Consider the following 5,471-nt stretch of genomic DNA (forward strand, 5'->3'; position numbering starts at 1 on the left):
GCCGTGACGTTTCTGTCAGCCAGGGCTCCCCAAATGGACCAGATTAACTTTCCCCAGTCTCGGACTCAGTGTGACCCACTTGGCCAACATCGTCCCACTCACTGAAATACCTCCGTCTCACTTTTCTCGCCTTCTTTCCCTGCTTCCACCTCCTCCCCCACCCCATGCCAAAACTCAGCTCCTGCTCGAACAAATCCCTCCCCGGTGATATCGTCGGCCCATCCTCCTGTGTCCGACACCAGGAAGATGGTGGGGGCGGTTAGGGGGTTAGGCCCAAAGACCAGTCAAATCCCAACGTGATGTACAGCGAAACAGCCGAGGGTCGACTCAGAGCCATAATTGGCCAAGGGGGTCTCGACTGATCGCTAATCCCAAATCCTGAATTTCCAAAGGAACTTGCCTAACACTTCCTGCCATTGACTTGGGTATTGAGGTCTTGCATTTTGGTAAAACAAACAGGGGTAGGACTTATACAATTAATGGTGGGGCCTTGGGTAGTGCTGTAGAACAGGGAGACCTAGGGGTTCAGGTACATAATTATTTGAAGTTTGCTTCACATGGAGACACGGGAGTTAAGAAGGCATTTAGCACGCTTGCCTTCATTGCTCAGACCTTTGATATAGGAGTTGGGACATTATGTTGAGGTTGTACAGGACGTTGGTGAGGCCTCTTCTGGAGCACTGTGTCCAGTTCTGGTTGCCCTGTTATAGGAAGGATATTATTAAACTGGAGCGGGTTCAGGAGAGATTTACCAGGATGTTGCCGGGAATGGAGGGTTTGTGTTATAAGGAGAGGCTGGGACTTTTTTCACTGGAGCGTAGGAGGTTGAGAAGCGACCTGATAGAAGTTTATAAAATAATGAGGGGTATAGATAGGGTTAATGGCAGGTGTCTTTTCCCTAAAGTGGGAGATTTCAAGACTAGGAGGCATATTTTTAAGGTGAGAGGAGAAAGATTTTAAAAAGACATGAAGAGCAATTTTTTTTACACCAAGAGTGGTTCGTGTGTGAAATGAACTTCCAGAGGAAGTGGTGGATGTGGGTACAGTTACAACGTTTAAAAGACATTTGGATAAGTATGTGAATAGGAAAGGTTTGGAGGGATATGGGCCAGGAGCAGGCAGGTGGGGCTAGTTTAGTTTGGGATTATGGTTGGCACGGACTGTTGGGCCGAAGGGTCTGTTTCCGTGCTGTGTGACGCTATGACTCAAAAGTTATCCTCAAGACCTTAAAAGTTCACCTTTGGAATGGAAAGGGAATTCAATTTTGTCTGAGCTTCCTGTTAGCACTTCTGGGATAATGTTTTATGCCTCCTGGATGAGAATTCAGGAATTATTCCATCCCAACGAGTTGTATTCCCTGGAATGGCATGGACTGACGGATGAGGAGAGACCGGATTGGGTTAGGATTATAGTCACCAGAGTTTAGATGAATGAGGGGGTGGGGAGCTCACAGAAACCTATTGAATTCTAACAGGGACTTGACAGGGTAAAGGATGTTCCCGATGACCCAGGGGGCAGCCCAGAACCTGGGAGGGTCACAGTCTTATGGTAACGGGGATAGGACTGAGATGGGGAGAAATGTTTTCACCCAGAGAGTGCGGGGGGAGCCTGTGGGATTCTCTGCCACAGAAAGTGGTTGGGGGAGCAAAGCATTGAGTGTTTTCAGGGAGGAGTTGGATGTAGTTCTTAGGGATCAAAGGGTGAAAGAGGGGAGCAGGGGACAGAGTTGGATGATCAGCCCATGATCAGATTGAATGGCGGGGGCAGGCTCAAAGGGCCGAAGGTCTCCCCCGCTCCGATTTTTGACGTTTCTAAAGTAGCTTTGTTCCCCGAGCATTGTCACCATTACTTTTGAGGGAGGGATTGTCTCTAGCTGGGCTCTGCTTACTCTGGTCTTGACATCCACTTCAAACTGGTCCGCTCGCATTTCAGTTTTGTGAGAGAACAGACACGTTTCTCCTTCTCTCCTGCTGCCCAACTTGGAACTGACTGCTCCCTTCAGCAGCAGTTTTCTCATGTTGTGACCTGGATGTATTTGTCCTGATCAGACAGATTCCCAAACTGCGGATTGTCCTTCTCGCCTTCTGCTGAACTGTGCCCTCCCGTGGGATCGGAATTGCTAACTCTGTGGAGGCCCCAGTGCCCCTCTTCACACCGGTATAGGTACTCATCCTTCTGGTCTGGGAGATAACTCTTCCTCGGGAAAGTCTTTCAAATTGGGAACCGGGCGGTTCTCACTCCCTGTTTCCCCCAGCATCCTCTGGCCAGTCTTTAAAGGACGTGACTGATATCGGATTAAGGCATTGCCTATCTTGTTGCTGTTGGCGGGAACCTGCAAATACTTGCTATTGCTTCCCTGTCATTCTGCTGCTGTAAATCCCAGGCTCAGTCTGTGTGAGTGTCTGCGTGTGCGTGTGCGTGTGTCTGCGTGTGTGAGAGCGTGTCTGCGTGTGTGAGAGTGTGTCTGTCTGGATGAGCGAGTGTGTGTGTGTGCACGTGTGTCTGTCTGTCTGTGTGAACAAGCGTGTGTGTGTGTGAGGGCGATGGAGAGTGTGTGTTTCATTGTGAGCCTATGCATGTGTGTGTGTGTGTGTGTGTGTGTGTGTGTGTGTGTGTGTGTGCACGCGCACGCGAGTGTGTGCTTGCATGTGAGAGAGTGTGTGCGTGTGTGAAACAAGGGCGAGCTGCTATTTTTGTGTCATTCCAAAGAACAGTGCCTGCTCCACCCCTGCCTCCCTGACCCCACCTGTTTACTCTGCCCTTTTCCACAGGTTCTGGGAAGCTCGGCGGTGCCCAGCAAGGCCCACGTTTTGTCTGCAGACGGGGAGGGAATGAATTCTCTGCAGTTCATGGGACAGCAGCTGTTTGCAACCGCAGATACCAGTTCCAGTAAGGGGCACATGCAGCCGAGCCTGTACAGACGGCCCGGCCATCCTGGAGGAATGGGCTACTCAGGAAGGTAACAACAACGTCAGGACAGTCTTCACATGAGCCGCACTGGGTCTCGGTGTCCTCTCGAGCTAGCACACCAACGAAGCTGGTATTTTCCTTTCACTTTTACCATTCGGTTGAATCTAGATTTCACCAAGTTGTGATGACGAGTCGGGACGTCATGTTGGGGTTGTACAGAACATTGGTGAGGCCTCTTCTGGAGCACTGTGTCCAGTTCTGGTTGCCCCATTATAGGAAGGATGTTATTAAGCTGGAGAGGGTTCAGAAGAGATTTACCAGGATGTTGCCAGGAATGGAGGGTTTGAGTTATAAGGAGAGGCTGGGACTTTTTTCACTGGAGCGTAGGAGTTTGAGGGGTGACCTTATAGAGGTTTATAAAGTCATGAAGCGTATAGATAGGGTTAATAGTAGGTGTCTTTTCCCTAGGGTGGAGGATTTCAAGACTAGAGGGCATATTTTTAAGGTGAGAGGAGAGAGATTTAAAAAAGACATGAGGGGCAACTTTTTTACACAGAGAGTGGTTTGTGTGTGGAATGAACTTCCAGAGGAAGTCGTGGATGTGGGTACAGTTACAATGTTTAACAGACATTGGATACGTACCTGATTAGGAAAAGTTATGAGGGATATGGGCCAAGTGCAGGCAGGTGGGACTAGTTTAGTTTGGCATTATGGTCAGCATGGACTGGTTGGGTCGAAGTGTCTGTTTCCATGCTGTATGGCTCCATGGTGCGTTCAGTTACATTCCAAAGCAGTCATACGAGACTCGAAATATCAACACGGTTTCTCTCTCTCTCTGCCTGCACACACCTGCTGAGTTTCTCCAGAACTTTCTGGGTTTTTTTTTCCCCAGGTCTCTGGCATCTGCTGCCTTTTTGGCTTCTATTGCTGCCCAGATCGGCTCGGCTGTTGACACAGAGGAAACTGGAAGCTGCTTCTCTGTAACAGAGTGTGTGACACAATGCAAAAACTCTTTCTGAAAAGTTGCTGTGCGGCTGACTTACTCCATTTCTAACAGTCCCCATAATCAATGGGGCATGGGAGAGATTGTCTCTGTGCTCAAGTGTAGAAAGTACTGTTTTGGGATTCTTACAAGAGCCAAGTGAGAATCAAAACAATGACGCAACTATAAATATTTTAAAAAGCCCCAACATGGTGATGTACCTGGGCAGGACAAGCAAAGTGAGGGAATATCGGATGGACAGTAGGACCTTGGGAAACACTGAGGGTCAGAGGGATCTTGCTGTGCATGTACCCTGGTCCCTTAAGGTAGCGGGACAGGGGGATAGAGTGGTTCAGAAGGATTATGGGATACTTACCTTCATTAACCGAGGCGTAGGTTTAGGAGCAGGGAGGTTTGGCTGGGAACTGTATATAAAACATCGGTTAGGCCACACAGCGAGAGTATTGTGTGCAAGTTCTGGAATCCACATTATAGGAGGGATGTGATAGCACTGGGAGAGGGAGCAGAGGGAGATTTACCAGGTTGTTGCCTTGTGGAGGCTGGAGAGTTTCAGTTCTTGAAGAGGGATTGGGACAGACTGGGGTTGTTTTCCTTAGAGCAGAGGAGATTGAGAGGAAGGGGACGTGATTGAGATGGATAAAACGATGAGGGGTATCGATAGGGTAGACAGGAAGGAACTTTTCCTCTTGGTGGGGGATGAATACCTGGGGAGGGGGGGCACAGATTTAAGGGAAGGGACAGGAGGTTTAGAGGGGAACGTGAGGAAAAATGTTTTCCCCCAGAGGCTGGTGGGGAATCTAGAACTCACTGCCTGTAAGGGTGGGAGAGGCAGGAACCCCCATCCCATTGAAGAAGGATTTAGATGGGCACTCGCCATGTTGTGGGCCAAGTGCTGGGAAATGGGGATTGGAATAGCGAGGTCGTTGGCACAGACTCGACGGGCCAAAGGGCCTCATGCTGGGCAGCAAACCTGAATTCCTGGTGAAAGTTGACCAAAAATTGCCTGTGAAAGGCCCCCTTCCTGTGAAGGTTGCTTTGACCAGAATGTTAGGAATTGTGTGGATTCTCGCAGAAAAGAGAAGGAAGGATGGCTGACAGGAGGAAACTGGGCAGCCCATGTGTGCACAGCAAGATCCCGCACACTGCTGCGTAATGAGGGTACACAGGGTGCGCCTCGGTTGGAAGACACACCTGCAAACATGACTCCTCTTGCCTGTAATGCTCTCATCTCTCTCTCTCTCTCTCTCCCTCGCCATCCTTGCCCGTAGCTACACGGGTAGCCTGGCATCATCTGAGGGGATGGGCCTTTTGTCGCACTCCAGGCCTCCGGCGCACTTCGCCCAGCCCACGGCCGTCGCCGTCGCTGCCGCCACGGCAACTGTCGCTGCCACGGCAACCGTTGCTGCCCTGCAGGAAAAGCAGAGCCAGGAGCCCATGGGACCGTACGGACCAGTAAGAGAGGCAACTCTATTCCACACCTTCACCCCACAACCCCTCTCCCCCAACTCCCACCCCCCATCCCCCAATCCACCCTAACCTGCACATCCCTGGGCACTAT

At 50.4% G+C, this 5,471-nt stretch overlaps 1 protein-coding gene across 1 annotated transcript in view; it reads left to right on the forward strand.

Moving 5' to 3' along the window:
• The first annotated feature begins 2,857 nt into the window (after positions 1-2,857).
• LOC109916702 (zinc finger MIZ domain-containing protein 1-like) overlaps positions 2,858-5,471 on the forward strand; it is a 42,025-nt gene continuing 39,411 nt past the window's right edge. The window contains exon 1 of the mRNA XM_048618748.1: positions 2,858-2,959. The gene's annotated coding sequence lies outside the window, so the exon portion shown is untranslated. The remainder of the gene's footprint in view (positions 2,960-5,471) is intronic.

The sequence above is a fragment of the Rhincodon typus genome, chromosome 40 (genome assembly GCF_021869965.1).
Source record: "Rhincodon typus isolate 14 chromosome 40, sRhiTyp1.1, whole genome shotgun sequence".
Lineage (NCBI taxonomy): Eukaryota > Metazoa > Chordata > Chondrichthyes > Orectolobiformes > Rhincodontidae > Rhincodon > Rhincodon typus.